Raw genomic sequence first — 22194 nt, 5'->3', positions numbered from 1 at the left:
AAGCAACGCGTGAAACACTTTATCTATCCGCTCGTAAATCATAACGATACAACTGCCACGAGGATAAAAGATTACACGCAACGTATCCGAGTCGAGCTTAAGAAAAATAATTACTTTCTTTTTGTTTTTTCAAGCTTCCAATGCAAACGATAATTTCCATGTCCCACTTTTCTCTATTATAAATTATCGTAATTGATTTTTTCCTTTCTATTTATTCCGATGTACAAACGTCGAGAAAGACATAATAGATAAGTGTTTCTATGGTGAAACAAGATCCCGTAAAAAATGTGTTGAAAGTCCAAGCAACGGTTTCTTAACGATGTTTCATTTTCTGTGACCATCTTTTAATGCTTATGAATGAGAGCGTAGTTACGTAACCGACGATATATTTTATCCGTTTCAAATGTACAGTTTTAATTAGGTTAATGATAGGTCCGACCTGAATGGTAGATCGTGCGGGATAGACAGTCCGTTAATTTAATTGGCTTATGTACGCTATAAAGAATATTCTTGCAAATTAATCGTTTAAGCTAAAAAAGATTAATAGAAAATTCATCAAACTGGTTGATTTTATTTTACACCAGTAAACGTGGCAGTAAATTAGCTTACGGAGTAAAATGGCAAAATATAGGAACATCGGGGAGAATTTCTGATAAATAAGAGATTCGATTATCATTGACCCAAGTATAATCCATTTTTAATCTCTTCTACAAGTTTATTAAAGAAGCGAGGACGAGACGCGCAAAGTTTCCTAATAAGCAATAATTGCTCAAACGCGATATTTTTGAAGGAGTAAATATTCTTTCAAAGAATCGCAATATCCTTCGTGTCTTGTTGCTTGAAAATACCACTAATAATTAACCGATATCGAGTATCAAGACTAGAACACGTTTCCGAAGCAAACATTTTTTCTCACGTTATATTTATTCTCTCTACTCTATTTTTATCCTCGTTTCAGTTTCTTGATTTGTGAAATTTATGACACCTTTTAAAGAAGCCACACTGTGGTTAAAGTTTTACCATGGGAATAATATTTCACATGTACCAACCTAATGCCAGAGTCGTGCGAGATTCTTGAGTAGATGCTCGTGAAATAACGTGGGAGGCCCTTTACCTTCCATCCCTCTTCAACAGTTGTTCGAATTATTTTTAACACCACGCTACCCCGCTGAGCTTCGACATTTCTTTCCTTCATAGGTCGGCTGAAGGACTCTGCTGAGCCACATGATCGACCATTGTTTAATTAATCTCTCGCCTTATAATGTTATCGCTCGTAACGTGATTTATAGACCAAATACAGCAGCTATAAAAGTTATCTGTAGATCACCGTATTTGTTATATTCATAGAAACAAAGTGAAAAACGCAAGAATCAAAGAACGAGGGAATTTGAGAACCCTAAGAATCCAAAAGTTAAAATTCAAAATACAAAACAAGATTTTCTTATTATTTCTTAGATTGCAAGAATTATGATGCAAATAAATTACTATTTTTCCGCGAAGCAACGATAAAGTCCAATAATTCGGAATTCAAACTGTAAAATGATCCCAGCGCAGTAGCTCGCAATGTCTACGCTATTCGTAGAAAGATGGGAAGACAGGCGAATTCGAATGGAACAGCGCTGAGCCCACGGAATTAAGCGTGGCGATTAGTTAACTTTACGGGGAAAACTTCACTGGCGGTATTTAAACGTTGTCATTGTAACGGTCCGGTAACATTTCATTCTTAATGACGATCATGTCGGCCATACGTCCATTTCGACCGTATAACCATCGTCACCGTTACCATTTTATGGCCACCATTTCGAGCGAATTTGCGCGACACTCGCGCATATAAACGATCGCTGTTATTTCCTTACGGCCGAATAACGTTCCAAATTTTCTATCTATCTACATATGTGTCTTTTCTCAATGAAAAATTCCATCCCAGCTCTCTCACTCTGGTTCGATGATATTCCATCTGCAATTTTCCATCTGCGATTTTTCATCTATAGTCGCTATTACTCCATCGATTCCAGGCATCGATTTTCAGCTCGCGTACACAGCCATCCGATAAATTATCCTCAACCTCGACCTACGACGGAATTGCCGAGAGAAAACAGTGGATTACGGCAACCAGTGACTTTCTCTGACAGAGTGAGCGACTGGTATAAGCGAGTTCCACTGGTCGTTCGAATACGCCGTCCAACATTCCGAGTTTTCTAGTCAAATCGCCGGTTTTGAACGTATTTAACTAGCAAAAATACGTACACCGTACGTGAGTAAACATAGACACGGGACACATTAACGAGTAACATGTAACGATTCTACCATAATTTACTAGGATTAATTTCATAAACGACAAATGTATTTTGTTGTTTGGTAAAATTGATCTGAAATTCTAGCGCATTATGTTCTTCTTAGAAAGTCTAAGTTCTTTTTTTTTTTTTCGAAATTTTATTAGCACTCTTATCGAAGATAAAACGAAGGAATTATAAATACGACAATGCTTACAATATGTCTCATTTCCCGATACAAAAGCAAAACTCGGAATATAAACAGAATACAGATAGTTGGCGCACTCGAAATCCTAGTATAACATTTGACTATGATTTGGTGAAGATCGATTTTGAAACGGATGAAATACGTGCACTTAGGTAATGAGAGGAGGATATAGTCGAGGATCGAACGTCTTTCGGATGAAATTCGGCGTGAAAAACGAGATTCCATACGGTTAGCAAGTTTCTGAAATGTTCTAGAAATCGAAATAGTAGAATATTCCATTTCGAGTATTAAATATCGCAATTCCTCTGCAAAGTAGCGAGGCGGTTCCCATTAAGCTCTACTTGATAAAATTATCGCGACGAGAATACGAGTTGCTTATATGAATAATAAAAATAAGTATCTTAGAGTGGTAAAGAAAATATCGAAAATTATTCCCATAAATAATTGCTGCAACAGAGACAAAAACCAGAAGCAGGATTTCAAAAATTCCATCGAAATGGCTATTATTATTAATATTGATTCGGACAGCCCACGCAAATAATGAGATATATAGGTAGCCAAAAAAGCAGACCTCGAAAAACTTTGTAAATTGGCTACTTTCCTTAAACGGACGAGCGACATTATTCTCGAGAAAAATAGCACCAAATGGTCGATTAATCACGTTCGTGACGCAAACACCGAAATGTGAAAATTAAATCGATGATACACAACGTTCTCGTGTTACATTTACGCTTCGCGTAAATTTTCCTTTTCACGATGTTTTATCGTGTTACGAAGGTAAATAATCGACATGCAGACCTAAGGGAAAATTCTGTCATGAAGATACGCGTAAAAGCAACGTTCGATATCCGGTGCAATTACCTGAAAAAGGTTCGACAATTTTGTCATGGAGATAACGAGACGAGTGAATTAAAATATGTAATTCGAAATAAAAACCGTCGAGGTGAGCGAATTGCGATAATTTGAAACACAGACAACGAAATGCACGAATTGTGAAAATGTTTGGCAGAAAATATAAACGCTTCCATTAACACGATTAATCAAAAATTCGTGCAGAAATATGATTAATAAAAACGAAAACATGGTCGGGTTACAAATGTTTCACAAGGAAAGAAGAAACATGGAATTTATCATTTCCACGTTTATACGTAGTTCTTAAATTAAACTCACCAAACTGTATATATCTCACTTGTTACACCAAAGCGTTTCTTCGAACTATCATTGTCGACTTTTATCGCAGTACACGTATACACAAAAGATAAGGAGCAAACTGTGTCACTCAAACGTACACATGGAATATCACGCCCACCGTTACAACACGCTGCAATACACCACTGTGCAATATCACGATTCGTTTAAATATTTATTGTTTAATCGAGAGGATTCACGCTATTCGACGATCTGGACAACGCTGCGAGCTATCCAACGCTACCTTCGACGAGACCATAAAGCGGTCGTACGATGAGTGATCGCTTGTAAACCGAATTTTTCTATCTGAGTCTGGAGAAGGCCCGCCTACTTTTTATTTCACGGGCATGTGACTGCCTCTGCGTGTCACTTTTGATTCGTCCAACGCCAGATTTTATGAGAATTGTTTGGCGTAACGTTGCTTCCATGATTTTACGACGAAGGTGGCTGGTTCGATCGAAACTCGGGCTGAACAGAAACTGAAAAACTCGAAGTTGGAGAGAATACCGAAAATACGTTGCTTTTAAATTCATCGTTTTTAAAAATTTACGAAACTATTCTATCGTCGAGAAATATCTTCGTAATATTCATAAAACTTCTAATTTCTGGGGAAACGTAACTTTCATGATTTTACGACGGGGGTGGTTGGTTCGATGGAAGTTCTTATTGAACGTCTTAATTTTATTAGCTCGATCCTCTTGCGCAATCGTTTACTAGTTAATAATATTAGCGAATAAACAGATGACAAATTATAGATTATACAACCCTCTTATAATTTTACACGTTACGAATACGAATAGAACGATCGAATGATCTGTAACGTTGAAAATTTACTTGCAAAGTTTCATTTACTTTCTCATCAAACTTGATCCTGCTACATATACAAGAGAATTTATTGAGAATGAAAATAAAATATGAATGAATGTAATAAAACGTATCGTATAACAAAAGGAATTTTGCTGTTAATTGCCACTCATCTAAATTAATTATCGTTTTAAATAACACGATTTAGTATACAATGTTTTAGAAATATTGTTTACAATTTATAATATTCTAATAGTATGTGTCTTTTTCGTATTGCAACCCTAAATTATCAAAAATGATGCAGCAAAAATATAAATTCATGAACTTTCCTAGATCATTGGAAAGAGATACCAAAAACCCAAAACAAAGTCGTCGTGGGATTATGCAACGATTATGGGGGACCATGAAAAGGAAACCGACTGGACACTCTCTCCGGACCTATTCGGTCACCGATCAACCTTAACCTCCTTTCATTCCGGAATAGGGAAATCGGCAATTATGGCAAACTTGTTACTTTCTCCGTGTGTGTATTACGTTGAGCATAACATTACACGCGTAATACGTAAACACAGGAGAGTGGACGTGCCCGAACAGAAAACGAAACCAAGCCGAACTGGCCTGACTAAAATTGTCCACTATCTCGCAGAGTCTAAAATTAGTTCATAAATACGACGAAACGAAAAATTCAGATATTTTTCGGACGATATTAGCGTAGTTTTCATAGCTTCACTGTCCAATTTTTCTTGAAGAAGAACGTGACAAAACGTCAAGACTATTCGCTGTGTGCAAATATCGATAGCTGAATGCCACTCTCGACGTGTTTGAAATAAAAAATTCTCCTGTATTCGCAGGCTAAAAACTATCGTAAACTATCTGTCTAAAATTTAGAGTAAAATTTGTGAAAAAGTTTCGCTGGTACTGGGACTAATTCGGCGCACTCGGTAAATCACTAGCGCAAAGTTACCTTCGTATCGGTTCCAATTTCAAACTTTCGTTCGGTCACAACGGTATAACGAAACAAGTTTCCAAATTCGATTCTATCGAAAACGAAGAGCATGGTGAAAAAATATTTGTATTCCATATTTTCGATATCGCCTCGCATAGAATCGCAGCAGCTTGTAACAAAAAGCAATGAAAGAGATAACGATCGGGACGATAGAAAGGATCACACCGTGGAACTGGTAGAATTTTTTAATTGGCCCAGACCAACAATGAATCCGCGTTTCCACACTTTGGTTTACGTCACTCGTCGATACCGTGTTTCCGCTAATGAAGCAAAATTCCCAGAGTGTACACGAGACACGGGAAACGTTTGTCTTGTGTCAGCGTACCTTATAATCGGTACCATCGACGTGCTCCACCGCGCGGGAAAAAATTCCTGATAAATTGCTGGGGAAACGCTCGAGCGGCGCATTCTCGTTCACGAATACGCGCGGACACCACTGAAACCATTATGTCGTTGCATCATATGAGCCAGCGCCGCGCGATCCACGTGAGTTTAATATCCTAACCTCGTTTCAGTTAATTACTCGTGATTAGCCTGAAGACAATCTGAACTAGGTCTTGCCACGTAACTCCTCCCATATGTCTTTGAACGTCGACCCATTCGGTTCGCATTCTTTCTTTCCTCCTTCTGCCACGTTATGAATCTTTCGTTTTCTCCTTTTTTACCTCTTGGCGATGCCTCCTCTTATTTTATTTCAGCCGAACGACGACTCACACGAGCAAGTATCCCTTTTGTACAGGGTGTCCCAGTAATTATAGTACAATCGACACGAAGCCGATTACTTGAAACAAACTCGAACCTGCTACCGAACGGTTTCGCTTCAATAATTTCGTCGCTGTTAGGAGAGTAGTATATTAATAAAACGAGACGAAAATAAATAGATAAAACGAGATCTAGCCTTTGGATGGCAAAGGCTTATCCGATTCTGATAGGTATAATTATATACTTCACGTTTATTGCTTTCTAATTATAAAATAGCTTCACGCGTTCAATTATATCACGTTGTTCGTTCAGTTATACTATTTCAAATTATACGAATATAATTCTATTCCTCAAATGAATTTTATTATCGCACGACGGTGTAAATTACTTTCGTTTAAAACTCTTTGCTCCGTCAATGTAAATACAATAAGATGTTTGACGTGTATGTAACGATATTTACGCGACAGGTTTGAGCAAACCTTTGTCAGGCGAGGTTTAAAAGAGATAGATAACTTGTAGTCGTAAGTGTCATGATATTGCGGAAGGTTAAAAGGCAACAGTTCGATACATATAAACCAACGTTCTACACAAAATCAATCATAAACCAATATTTAGATACTGTTTCTTCAGAAATATATGGTAGCATTTTAGTAATTTTCTCTGTATTTTACATGTTCCGTGACTAGGATATTCTATACTATTATAACGATCATCTCCAACGACATTTTTCATCGTCGCCTGATAATAAATATTCCATCACGAACAGCTGATTTCTTGTAGCTGGCTCGATCATTGGAAACGACAGTGGAACATGAATAGTCTGGGTGCAGTCGAGTGTTAAATATACGCCTATGAAATATTTTTAGGTGTAGCTTTTGCTTCGATGCTTCATTCCACGGAATAACGCAGGTTTGCTCGTGCGTGAAGCAAATTGGACGGCGTTTGATAATCGTCGATGATTCTTTCAATGTCCCAACGATCAAGTTCTCTCTCCGCCTTTATTTCGTCGCGGATATTAGTTCGTTAATCTTCATAAATTTATTTCGATAAGAATTTACTGGAAATATCGGATTGATTAACAAAGCAGGAATTTCAAGCTGATAAAATGTCGGCGCAAGGCTTCCGCTAATTACATCCCTTTGATTTACGCGAATTGTTCAAGCTGTACTTTTCTAGTTATGATTAATGAACGAAACCTCTCAGGATACACCTACAAAGTACTTAGCAATTTAAATAAGTTCGTGCGCCAAAAAAAAAGTAGATCAGTGATATCATTATTCTCGTGTCGCGTATGCGGCGAATTTTCATTTAAATATCACACAGGAATAAAATTCTAATGCATCCAACGTATACGACGAATTTTCGAATGTACTTTCCAATGATTTTCGTTCGTGCGACACGACATTTGATATCTGATAAAGCTCGTGGCAATATCGGAAATGGAATTTGAAAAATCATCGTACGTAGCGAAAATATTTACTACGCGTTTTACGAGAGTTTGGTTAATAATTTGCAAAATATATAGATAAAATAGATATTGTTTTTTCCGTGCGTTACACGCTTTAATATCGTACAATAATTTGTTTTAGATCCTAGCCATCATCAGAAATATTCAAATAAGGGTCTGCGCATACAGAATTTGCATAAAATTCCTCCATCCCAGAAATCCATTTCACGGGTACGTTCATCGTTTAAAGTCAATGAAACGAAATTCACGTGGAATACGAATGGTTGTCTGACCTGGTTTTCAAGTTATGGTCGTTTTTGTGTTTCAAAGCTGCTTCTAACAAACTGAACTGCTGTAACTAATTCCACAGAACTGTTTACCATTGAAGTCTGCTATATGTACATCCAGATAAGGATCTGAAGCTATTGAGCACATCAAACCGATCGTTTCGAACATTCTATTCAGACGGATACGCGTTTATCGAGCGAATTAACGTGAATAACTCGTATTCGTAAAAAAAAAACATTAAATGGATCGTATATCAGCGTGAATTACGTTATTTTTTAAATATCAAATTTCATCAAAGGCCACTCTCCGTGTGTCGTATAGCTTACTTTACAGTTAGTGTGCAATTTAGCTGCAGGGATTAATTTACTTGTTTATTCCGATTTCTTAGAAAAGTTCAAATTCTAAGAGTCGCATTCTATCTATAAATCTAGGAGATACATTGCAGAAGATTCTAATGTATTATGTTGACAAAACATGGAATATTTTTCTTGTAAGGAGGAAATTCTTGTTTGTTAAAAATTCTCATATATTAGATAGGCTAACATCGCTAGATTAAAATTTTTATCAAATCGTTGCAATTTTTAACACCAACGCTTGTGTTGTGGCGAATATTTTCTGACGATAATCTGTATCGATCATTACCACAGTATTATCTCATCTGCCATTCGTTTCAAACATTTTCACCACTTCCCTGTTTACGAAACTTGCTTACTACGATATCGTTCGTTTTGTAGTAAACTAGTCTACTACGAATATCACGATTCATTCACAAATTCTTATTCACCTCGAACTCTTCCTAGCTATATTTCACGTCTTAAAATACTTTCTACGCTCTGAACTATAATGTATTTCAGCCAAAAATAAAAAAGTACTCCTATTAATCTTCAACAATATCATTCATTCTCCTGCTTCATACAGACGATCATGCAACCAAAATTTCACGATATATAACCGACAAACTTTTTTCCAGAGGAAAATTCGTTTCTTTCTCCGCTTGGGTTATTTCCATATTGCGATGTTTTTCTCGCGGAAATAATTCAAACCGCGTGTTCTCTCGCTTCTTTTCGCGTAATTAATCGAACCTAATTTTAGAGGATGCATTCTTCAGCATATGAATAAGATAACCAGTTTCAACTGCTTTTTCAAGCTGTACATTGAGACACGAAAAATGAGTTTCAAGACAAAGTTTCAAGACAAGTTGGACGTTACTAGGCAAATAAAAGAAGTTGAAGAACGCGAACATTTTACGCGCATTGACGCGATACTTTTAATCCCTGACTCTTTCACGGCCACCTGGAAATTTGCTGTGTAGAACCGCGTTTACAAAATTTTAAAATCGTATATTGTAGGAGACAAGGAAATATTTGTACATGGATATTAGTCATCTCTGTGTGTACTTAAGAAGAATTGGCTTGCGATCACAGCCATTCTTCTCTCTTAGCCGAACACGGAAATCTGACAGGACCGACCTTCGTAGAAGATTTACCCAACGTATTATACAATAGCGACGTATAAATAGGATCAAGTACCTCTGGCAATTTAACTGAAATTGGCTTTTACCTGCATGGAAAGTCACATGCTTGCAAGTATCGTGTAGAAGCAGCGACGAAATTATTTGCAACGATCGCGAGAAATTATGCCCCGCAAAATGTGATTGTTTCCCCTCGAGCAAGTATTCGGCAGGAAATTTCTGCGATATTAACGTCGAAATTGAGTTAGAGCTTTTCCTGCATCGGCGGCACCGGTGATCGGTTAACAGATATTGAATTTTAGAGGCCGCGAAGCATTAAATCACAGGGATGTAACCATTGATTAATCGCTAATTACGTGTTTACCACAACGCTCGTCGATTCAGGAAAATGTTTGGCAATCGGAATCAACTAATTGTCCATTTAACTTGCATTTCTAATTTCTCCTCGTTGCAGACGTGCTATCGTAAAGGGCAGAATGCCATCAGGTACGTACGTAGATCGCATCTTTGTTGTTGAACCATCGATCAGAGATTAATTTAATAATTTATACAGGTAATAAATTTTTGGTAATCATCGATAGTTCTTGGTTTTCATATCTCAATTTTCTACTGTTCTAATTCTTGTCGACGATTCGTAAAAGTATTTATCGTAATATCGTATCTCTAACGTCTCATACTTCACTGAATCTTAAAATGCTATGAATTTATATTTTTATGTAAGCACGCGTTGAAAAACGTATTATATATTGCTATTAATATTATCGTTAACTAAAGTAATTTATTAGGAAAGTACGATAGATAATATCAATGATACTACAATGGATAACTTCGATACATAATACGCGATAAATGAATATATTCATAAGAAACTGAGGCAAAACATGTATACGTTTATATATACACATATATTTTGCAAGAAAATTTGCAACAAACTAATTCACTGCATTTAACCATCTCGATCATCAATTCGATAATCATGGCAGTGAAATATTAATTTTCTGGGCTAAACACAACGAGAAAGTACGCTCGCGAGAATTTATGGTCTACTAGCAGCGCGTTTATGTAACGATTCCTCTATTCGCGATCATAAAACTGTAACGAGGTCTCTTCCGAAACAAAAAGCGGGAAAAAAAGAGCAGCTGGAAAAAGAAGTCTCTCGTAATCGATGCTTATCGAAATTACTCTCTCACAGCGCGATATAATTGCACGCTTCTCAGAAATCGCTTAACCGAGACGCTTAAACCGTTCCAAAAGCGTCCTCAATTTTATAATGAAGCTAATTTCACGATGACTTACAGACACGGCGGAAAAATCTGGGGAAAAATGTAGGAGAGCAAGGAAAGAAGTTTTTCGCCACTAAACGCTTCAAATTTGGCTCCAAATTATATGCTTCATTAAACGAACAACGATGATATGCATCGATGTTTCGTAATTGGAAACAGCCTCTTCAATTACGAGCTTTAGCGAACATTCGAGTAAAATTTGATGGAAAATTTACGTCTTGAGAAGACTGTGGATAAAATTCACTTTGTAAACGTTGATACGTTCAAATTGCGGTCTTGGAATTATCGCGTCACATTTTTGCTTTTGTTCTAACGAGCAACAATGATTCAATTACAAGCGTAGAACAACTTTATTCCCTGCAAATGTATGTGATATAATTTATTTGTCAGAAGAGAAAAGAAAAAAAAAAAAAAAAAGAAAAAAGACTTAATTCGTACAACTAATATTTCGAACAGTTTCATTGTCACTTTATTATTCCTTTCCCATTAGTTTCCCAAGTTTTTGCTGGTATCTGGGTAATCACGTTGCTCGTAGAAGTAGTTAGGTTTCTTACATTGCCAGACATCGCGGTTCATGTGAAAGGAAAAGTGGCCAAGATTCTGCAAACGAGCAGAGGAGCCCTTGAAATACTCTTTTTGCACTTCCAACGATCCTCGATCGTTTTTCCACCTCGAAAAGATGGATTACCCACGAGATGCGTAGGTATCTGAGTCCTTCGTAAACACACACACATACACACTATAAAGACGTATGTTTGTCTATATGCAAGGTTTCCCGTCCTTTCGAACCGAACGTTCTAGATACAAATATAATCGAAGGCGATAGAATGGATAAAATTGCAGCAAATCTTTGATCGACGATTAATCACGTATAGTTAGATATAATTTTCTGGCGTTCCGAAAGTTTAATTACAATACATCAGAATCAATTAGAATTTAATTACAGTCTAACTTCGCTAACTATCTTGAAGATATTATCAACGATATTTTCGTAATACTAATTTTTATGCTCTATTACGAACGATTGTTCTACATCAGAATAAAGAGGTAAATGGTGATTTAGGAATTTTTTATTTTATCAATTAAACAATCTTCAAATCTCTTTTATGGATGCAACGAATCTCATTTGGTATCGTCGTAGGAATATCCTATTTTATTCAAAAAAAAAAAAAAAAAAAAAACAAACAAGGAAATTATCTGAACTTGTTGATCAGTTTTTTTAACTCTCTTTTCCCTATAGTGACAACACGAATATGGACAAAATCATGTAGAGAGCTATCTATGGAAAGCAATATGTAACGTCAGGTTCTGATGATTCACATACTTTTGCAGCGATAGAAAAACGATAGTAAGATGCATACAACCCGAGACTCTAGTTTCATCCTTTCGTTTTACATCTAAAGTTCTAAACATTTTCACGAAAATTTAGTCGTCCCATTGAAAAAATATTGATCGGCTACCGTCTCCATTTACTCGAATAAGCTTCTGAGAGTGGCGTGCACTCAGAAAATTAATTTCCACAATCGATCACTATGGTTTCGCGACACAATGTCACATACGCTTCATTCTCCCTTAGATCTTCGTCAAATAATAAAAAGACCAATTTTTCTTGAATCTTGTTGCGAAAGGACAAAGAACGAATTGGCACGGGTTTGAGAAACTAAATATTTTTTCCAATTTTCAAGCCGATTTCTACTTCGAAATAGCCTTCGCTGGTCTATTTCGAGTTTCACAGACGACGATCTTGGTTCAAAACTTTCATAGTCGCCGCATCTTGAAATATTTCATGCCAGTTTTTCTCCTGGATGCATCTGCTCCCGTTCCCGCAACAGTCTGTGCACTTTTCTGAACGCATACTGTACGGGCAAATGACTATAATACGCTCGTACACCAAGAGATGACTTTTATCCTGCATAAAGGAACACGTCGTGAAAAACGTGCACGTCCATTCTCCTTTCTCTGCTTCAGAATTTTCTTGTTTCGCTGCTATACCTACGCTAAATTAAAGCCACGAATAGGACGTACCCATTGTTCTTTAAAATTATTCTAATCAATGACAATGAGAAATTTTCCGCGAGACTTTCTACGAGCGTTCGAAATTTTGGCATATTCGATTCTGGAACCATGCAATTTTGAAATTCTGCTGTTCCGAAAGCTTGTAATTTGAAAAATATGAAATTTTTATATTTTAGAATGTCGAGGGCTCGCAATTTCGAAACTTGAAAGTTCAAATTCTAGAAATTCGACACTTCTAGAGCTTGGCATTTTAGAGATTTGAAACATTGGAATTTTTAATTTCCGGCTCTCCGATTTCACTTTTATATTTCGAACGTCTAATTTTCTCTTGAATTTTGTCTCTGTCAAGGAATCAACGCGGGTACGAAAGGAAACGATTTCCTTTTTAAAGAAACCAAAACGCGGAAATAGCGGAGGTCGGAACGTAAGGCCAATTTTGTTAAAAAAAAAAAAAGGCCACGAGCGTTAAATCAATCCCCATAAGGATGTTCCGTATCGAATCTTGTTACTCTCGTTGCCGTTTGTACACGCTGCCAATAAATCGATATTCAATGACAATTTGCTATCCTCGATTTTGCGAAAGAGGAGAACGAGGCCAATTTTTCGCTATTTCTGAATTGCAACCAGGTCATATTTGTACCGTCATCGTTGTGATACTTTGGTTAATTAGTTTTACCACACATGTACGCTGCAAACTGTAGGAAGTTTGTAGGAAACTGTGAGGACCTGTGGTCACAGAACGAGAATTATTTCACCGACGTTGACAAAGTTTCACTTTTTCAAGGCAATAGCAGCGGTCGCCAACGGAAGCTTTTAATAGTACTAATGAAAACAACTTGTACACGCAAATAGTATGCAAATAAAGTAGTTCTATTTGCCCCTCTTGAATTCCATGTTTATATAACGACTGAATTTTTAAATATTGGAAATAACGCAGAATTGTGCAAACGGTATGCGTGATAAAATAACGATATAAGCGTGATAGAGCTTCTTTCTGTTACACAAAGTATTATTAATTGATAGATAAAATTTGTTGACCTTGCTTGGTCGTAATTCTTTGCTTATTCGATTGCTAGTAAAAAAAATTAATCGCAGAAAAATCGCCAAAGAAGAGTTGTTACCAAAAACTTAAAAGGGAGGATGAAGTGGAAGGACAGAAAAATATTAGCAAGATTCGGATGTGGAAACGAGACCAAAGCAAGGGAATACTGGAAAGAAGAGGGTGAAAAAAGATGCAGACTATGTAAAAGGAAAGAAGAAGACCTGAAACATGTAATAGAAGAATGCGAAATAACGGGAGGACCAAAGGACACAGAAAAGATACCAAATGAGACTGGAGAAGGACGAACAGAACTAAAAGCGATAATAGAGAAGAGAAGGGCAATACAAGATAGGGAGGAACGACAATAAAGAAGCACAGCATGAAGATAAAAGCCCAAAAGTTGCCATAGTTTTAGAGACAGAAGAATTAAGGGAGTGCAATATAATAGAGTGGATAAGAGGGGAGGTAGATATATAAAAAGCGAAATAGGTAAAAGAGATGTAAAACCGAAAGCTCGTCCGAAGTCGAAAGGCACGGACTAAGCAATAATAAATAAAAAATAAAAAATAATTACGGTCGATCGTTAAAATCGCTCGACTTCTGACATTTAACCATATTTTAAGCGAAAAGCATTCTTAATGAAGAATGACACGAGCAAATGAATTTATGTCAAAAATAGAAGAACTTTCAAGAATGTTACATTAGGAAGTATCGAGGTATCATTACATTGTTCCCAGGTAAAAATGTTCGTACTCGAGGTAAAGTTAAAATTACGTCAAGCCGATACTATTAAAACTACAGTCATGAAGAATGTTCTGTTTTATCGAGTTTTATATCCTAAACTAAGAAAGTTCGCGAGTATGTAACTCTTTTCAGCTATCTAGAGTTACCCACGTCATTTTTTTATGATTTTTTTTTTTTGACATATGATATATTTTTGAAGGATAGTCGTTAACTGATGAAGCAATAAAATGACATATAAATTTCTAAAAATATTTCAATAAGAAATTTCTGTATACAATTCGCACGTAGAAAGCGCATATTTTTCGTACACCCAGTATATAGAAATTCAATCTCTACTAGATACGCGCACAAGCAATAAAAAATACGATAAAAAGGCCATACTGCCAACACAGAATGGTAATATGTATCTACCACAATAAAACTCAGACTCGTAAATATCAATGAAAAATAATCATTCATTAACGACCTTTTAATAAACTAACATACAAAATTGTCCCAAAATTAAACGTACAATTATCTATACCGAAGAACTTCTCTTTCTGATACTACAAATTTATTTCCAGAAATATTACAAAAGAAATGTAAAATATTTTTAATTAGTTTAACTTTAAATTGATTTTAAAGGCTAATAGGATATCTATTCGGATAAAAAGATAACTTATTAATTGTTAATAAAATAACACAAATATTCAATAGCAACGAATCAGTCAGATAAATAATGAATATGATAAATAATAAATAATGAATTATTGATATTGCATCTAATTAATATGCGAGTAAATACATAATTAACAATGCGATCACACGTGTACCTGTATCATTTATATGCACGGCTAATATTGTTTAAATCATACGATGAAAAACTAGGTTAAGTGCGCCACGATTTACTGTCCCACATTCTTTTCTTGTTACAAATTTTCAGTTATAAACCGTCCGCGTCAAGATATTGAAAAATATCATACTTGCAAAGACATTAATGATATTAAACTACTATTTCCATGTTCATTACGAAGACGCTAAATGTGTTTACCTTTTGCATTCATAAAATTCATTAAATAAAAATGTAAGCATGTAATAACTAGCAAATCCCACATCAGCCAAGAATGCGAATATTGATACTGCAGAAAACGACAATGTATTATTGGAAAATATTCCATAACATAAATTATTGTTTCAAAGATCCAGGAAATACCAACTATCAAAGTATTTGTCTAATCGATTATTCATTATATTAGTATGCCATAATATTTAGCGAGATCATTAGCATTAATCGTACGTCTAAGATCACTGTTCGTGCCGTATACCAATTTGTTACTAGGTTTCTTAGGTATTTTGTAATTTCTACGTAATTTTTCAAATTCGCCTCAAATTTTACCAATGTAAAGATAATAGTCGAGTTTCGTTACACCGTTAACGAAATTCCAAAACAATAACGTACAAAAACGTAACGTGTTCATAAAAAGACCCCATAAACGTTCGAACATTGAGCCACAATAACGAACCATTGTGAAAGTTATCGCGATACAATGCTAAGCAATGGCCACATTTACAGCGAGTTCGTCTAACCAGGCGCGTCGCGCGCTCGAATTAATTCGGCCATTTCTTCCAGGCTATTTCGAACAGAAAAACAGAGAAACATAAGCGCGAAAAATGCATTACATAACGACGAAGGAGAAATGTAATAAGTGGCTCGAACGAAAGCATCGGCTAGCTAGGGAAGCACACATGTGACTTTCAATTTTAATATGTCCACGGTTCGAACGTTTCGACCCACTGGATCGCTAAATCGCGCTAGTCGGGGCGACATCTCCCCGTGGTGCACGAACACCGTGGAATTTATAGAGGTCACTGGTAAATTCATCCACTTCCCGACGGACATGGGTCCTCGCGTGGACGTTGGGTTTTTGCACGAAATGTCTGACCCTCGAAGGTTCAAGGATACATCGAATTCGTGCAAAAAATATACCGAGCGAGGACAACTTACATAGAGCACCGGCTCTTTCGAAAATTTAAGCCACTACACTATATATTTATAGACGAATAATTTAATGGACGATGATTTGTCTTTCGGTCGATCGAAGATCGAAAAATTTCTCCGCTTCTGCTTTCGTTTCCGGCGTAATACGCTGGTGAAACGAACGTCCTTGTTTCTTTCGCCTTTGGCCAACTTCACTGAATGGGATATAGCAAGGTAGGGTGGTTTCAGACGCCTAAACCTGTACAATATTCAATCTTAAACTTTGCGTGAGAATAATCAAACTTGTATATCATGAGACAGCATTAGGCTTTGATGTAGCAACAAAAGAATGAGAAAATATCAAAAACAAGAAAATGATTCAAACGATTCTGCGGTATGATTACTTGAGTTAATGAGAGTATTATATAAGAATATTATATAAGAACTAATACAATAAGCTACAGCATAGTTGTGCTATTATAACAGCACGTAATATGTACACGTTGCTGGATTATGATAGTTACAATCGAGAATATTAAGATTAAGTGAACAAACTACTTTCCTTTTGATGAATACAAGTGATATTCTTGCGGAGAACTATAAACGTCGAGCTATCAATGGACACGATAAGAGTTAAATAATATTTACAAATATAAATTTAAAAAACCGTTGCTATGATAAAACAAATAACATATCTATTCGAGATATCTACAGAAATTCACTACGAAGATACTAAATACTATAAATCTAATCTAAAATCTAAAGACAGACTTAAAGATATTTGAACATGTACTTCTAATCCAACCTAAAAGCCAAATATGTACATAGGTATCGTTAACTAAATATTAAACGAACGAAATCTTTTCTTCGTTCAGCTACTAAAGAATTTTCTACTCGAAATATTCTATTCCAACTTTGAAAATTTCGTAAAATTTCCTAAAAAAATTGCATTTCTTATTTACGTTGTTTCTCTAGCAAATGAACGACGTGATCTTCAGCGGGATAAGGTACGATTTCTAGCACGTCGCGTAAAGACGGGACTTTTTACGAGGTCTCTGGCTTAACTCTGCGACCGCGATGCGCCTGGTTGGTCAATAAAGTTCTTCACGAGCTGACACCTACTAGCCGACGGAAACGGAACAACTTTGACAGCGATTCTTTCCGCGTTTCTGCATTGAGATACCGTTGCTCATACTGTCATTATAGGTAAATTTATCTGATGGAATTTCATCAGGGGAATTCACCAGCGAATTGGATCAAATCTGAACGCAACGAGTACACCGTGAAACTTGACACGTCAACCTTGCGCTGTGAACGGGTGCGCATTTTTAACGGCCGGTTAATTATCGTTACGGGAGTCGCTATATAGAATGGTAACAGCTGGCCGGTCGAAATTAACGTCTCGAAAAGAACACGCTGCTCTTTGTTTCTTATATCGGCGATCATATGTTGCCTTCGCTTCTTTGCGGCACCCTACCAGTTATACATGACGTTGCATAAATAAGTGTAAGGTTTTGTGCAATTGTGCTGTGTATAAAAGTTCTATTATTATTATTATTATTTGAGAATGATAATGAGATATTTTATATCTCTTATAGTAGTAAAATCCCTGCAAGTAGTTTAATCATTGCTCTAGAAATATCTTAACCTTTTAATTCAACCATGATCCCAAGAAGATACAAACTACTGTTTTCTCATATCGTCGAATCCATTAAAAATATTTGTAAATGTATGCTTTGTACAAATATAATCGAAAAATTATAATAATAGCGTTTGAATAAATATAATGTAAGAGCAAAAGATAATTATTTTTCTCCGACTGTTATAAATTCGTCCATTTCCGAACAGGTTAAGAAATCGCAAGTAGAATGAGCGCAAGAAATGTTCGTTCTTGCTCGTGAACTTGGCCGAAGTAGAAAATGAATCCTAGATTATATTTTTGATATTTACAGTAACGAGCAGAAAAATAGCGAAAGTCCATATAACATTGAACACAATTTACTACTTGTTACGTATATAATTTATTACTATCTATTTATCGTACTTTCTTATATCCTATCTCATATTATAGAAATACAACTAGAAGTAACACTTCTCATAATTACTTAAACGTGTAAGTAAGAATTTCTTCATTTATATGCTCGCTTCTATTAATGAGAATCAGACTGATCAACTCCATTTCACATGAAGATATCTATTTCATTAGCCAGCACACCATCGATAGCAACATAATCTATTATATAATCAACATCCCAGAAGACAAAGAACTTATTTTTATGAATTCAATTGTTACCGAGTAATAATTTATGTAAATACAATACTTTACAAAGCTGTGTATTCTCTAAAAGTTCACAGACAACCAACATTCCTCACGCTCGTTGTGAAACACCCAGTATACGGATATCGGTAGTCAAGCCATTCCGCAGCACTGTAATAGGTGCATGGACGGATCGATGCTGAAAAACTGGAGATCGAAAGTAAACGTTCGAAGTTCAACGATAATGGGCATCGATACCGTGAGAAACAGTAAGCAGGAAAGAGGAACGATAAAGACAACACCATAGCCGATGTACGAGCAAACGAGAGGAACATAGAAAATCAAACTAGAAAGAAACACGAAATTTATCGTGTATTTTGAACAATGGTCGATTAGCCGGTCCGTTATTCGTCTTCGTTGGAGTAACTAATTAAACCGCAACACCGAGTGGACGGTTAATTGGTACACCGTTTAAAAGCATGACTAGAACGGGAAGGTATCGTTTTGCATAGGACAAGGTCAGAGTCCTAAGGACTGTACCACGGCCGTGCACCGCTCGACAACAGCCGGATTCCACTCTCGATGCCGCGCGCGCGGTGACAGAGCATACCGAGAATGTAAAAATAGTTGTACAGACGCCGAGGTTCAAGACCTCAATATTATATAGATACTACGGTAGCGCGATAACGTTATCCATGGAATTATGGCACAGCTGTGTTTGTACGTAAACACCAGCGAACACAAGAACAACGAGAACGACCGTGCGACGAGCACAAGATTAAGATTTTAAGATATACATATCTTTCTTCATCACTTCACTTACCGCGCTTATTCAAGAATTACTTTCAGCTGCGATTTCGTGTTGGAAATTTTCCGTTTGTAAGTTGTAAATAGTCACAGAGTGGTTATATCTAAGTATATACGCTGCGTAACTAAAAGAAAAATTCAACAGAGAACTGTGATTTTTTTGGTGTAATCCGAGGGATAACAAAGGCAGTTCATTTCCAAGGGTTCCACATGCAAAGGGAGCAACGAGAGATAACGCACGATAAGAATCTCTCTCTCTCAACAGGCGATACCTGTCCGGAACCTCGCGACCAGATTACGAAAACTTTGTTCTGACCTATTTCTGAAGATGCTGCATGCCATATCCCTCGAGTTTTTGCGACTTAAAATATCATTTTGCTTATAGAAATTGTTTAGAGAATTTATCCTACGAAATATACCACGAACTTTGTTTTATCCGAATTTTAGTACGAATTTTGGTAGTCTGGAAAACGTAGAGTCGCTGAAAATATTGATAGACACGCGATGTAATTTTCGGTAAATCGAAAAAAGTCACTTGGCTCTGCGGATTGACCGAATATTCGATAACACACGCGACATAGGAGACTCCGATGCGACGAATATTTAAAGTAGATGTTTTGATAAACTTACCGAAAGGACGCTCGAAGCACCTCACGAAACTCCTTTGTATCCAGGGCAGTGAAAAATCCTCGTGGTGACACCGCGATTAACGAGTTTTGTATACATCTAAACACACTCACTGACACTACGAGCCGAGCACTGAACGAATTTTACGCGCACGCTTGCCTTGACCTCACGATCTGACCGGTAGATCGGTAAGAATTTCACGAAAATCACATTGATAGCGTTCGACCGTCAGCTTCCTTCAGAGATCATAGACCAGCTGTGTTTTTGCCCGACCATTGAGGGACTGGTGCATGCGCACTGCGTACTGGCCGCTATCCGCCATCTTGACTTTCTCCGGAGTAGGAAAACATACCGCGCGCAATTTGAACTTGCTAATTTAAGTCTACCGACTTTGTGCTCGTTAATGAAACTTTTATTAATTTTCTAACCGCGTTAAAATAACTCAACGTCACGAATTTTATTTACCATATTTTTTAATGGAATCTAAAGTATATTATTAAATGAAAATATGTATACCTTTTACATTTTTAATGAAGAATGATAATATAAGTTTAAAAAATTAGGTTTGTAAAATGAAAACCCTCTTTTTTATTACTAAAAAGTAAATAACAGAAAATTTGTTAAAACAGGATGTTGAGAAACAATTTGTTACCAGCATTAAAGTCGTGTATATTTATAATTTCACACGCTTATATCTACATATTAACAGAAAATATATGTTTCTTTTAATTGTGTAAAATGTTACCTAATTTCAATAGACAATACTTCAAATAATAGAGCTTATTCAATGCTTTGTATACATGTATATTACTTTACAGTATTTTTGGATACAAAATTCATATCAGTATAAAAAAAATTGGGCCCCTCCGGGATTTGAACCCGGGACCTCCTGCACCCAAAGCAGGAATCATACCCCTAGACCAAGAGGCCACATGTTAGAACGTTTTGTAACATAGTATATCTAGCAGTTAGTAAAATTTAAATATATAAATAAATATACAATTACTGTTGTAATTGTATATAAATGTGTTAAATATTATAATGCAAGCATATTATGATATCACATATATTATGTAACAATATATCAATCATAAATTTCTATAATGATAGACTAAAACTTATAATACAATGTGATAGCCTTCTATTTATAATAATAAACCTAAATTTGTAATTATCGCTTTATCAAAATATAACCATAATATATACATAATTTATACGTAAAAGTGTAGAAATTTTAACCTTAATCTCAATAATGTCAGTCGATAAATAGATACGCGATCATATCTACAGATGATTATTAATTAAAAATGCATGATTATGATTGCAGTATTGATGGTAGTTACGAATACCAACAAATACATACGCATATATGTGTACATAGTTTAAATGTGTAGTCAATAACTTCGTATATGATATCATCGATTAAGGATCGTCGGCGATTGCAGCTGCTTTTACAGTAATAATTATAAGTTTTTAATTCTTACGACCCATTATAATATTTCATTCCAATTTATAAATTTTCCAAACTTAACTTCAGGCATTCGCATCCTCTATATAATGAAATTTAATTAGTAAACGCATTATTTTCTAATATGTATTTATATTCGTTTCAAAACGTACGTGTTGTTTCCTTATTGCGTAACATGATATCATCGCTGTTGAAAACATTTCTTTGCTTCATCACACAAGACAGTTTTTTTTAAAATTCGTTGATCCGACACGATGTACTTACCGCCACGTAAACACATCTCCCCATAGGGTAATTAATGGCGAAATATATATACATGTGTTTATATACGTATTGTTAGGATCTGTCAATTCTTGTTGTTTGAGACGTATTAATTAATTACATAGTATTTCCACTCCTATTCCTATTATTAGGTTTGTATTATTAACATTCGTTCGCTTATTAAATTATTATACATTATTATAACAAAATTAAATAATATTTGAAATTCTTTTTCATTCTTTTTTCTCGATGGTGTATTTGGTTATTAGAATTATCGGTAGTTTGTATTATTAGCTTCCGGCTAGAATTTGAAGTCGGTTATTGTATTTATTTTATATCTTTACA

At 35.8% G+C, this 22194-nt stretch overlaps 1 protein-coding gene and 1 non-coding gene across 3 annotated transcripts in view; both read right to left on the bottom strand.

The window, feature by feature from the left end:
• The window catches only part of LOC117233694 (solute carrier organic anion transporter family member 3A1), a 67322-nt gene extending 46909 nt beyond the window's left edge, over positions 1–20413 (bottom strand). For both annotated transcript variants that reach the window (XM_033494234.1, XM_033494236.1), the window contains exon 1: positions 20124–20413. The gene's annotated coding sequence lies outside the window, so the exon portion shown is untranslated. The remainder of the gene's footprint in view (positions 1–20123) is intronic.
• Positions 20414–20978: 565 nt separating this feature from the next.
• On the bottom strand, positions 20979–21050 carry Trnap-ugg. Its single transcript has one exon. It is a non-coding gene; the product is annotated as a tRNA-Pro (tRNA).
• Positions 21051–22194: the final 1144 nt, after the last annotated feature.

This window comes from Bombus vosnesenskii, unplaced genomic scaffold (assembly GCF_011952255.1).
Source record: "Bombus vosnesenskii isolate JDL3184/JDL3185 unplaced genomic scaffold, Bvos_JDL3184-5_v1.1 scf7180000013298, whole genome shotgun sequence".
NCBI lineage: Eukaryota > Metazoa > Arthropoda > Insecta > Hymenoptera > Apidae > Bombus > Bombus vosnesenskii.
Note: the sequence above shows the minus strand (reverse complement) of the source record. Positions and strands in the feature narration are given on the sequence as shown.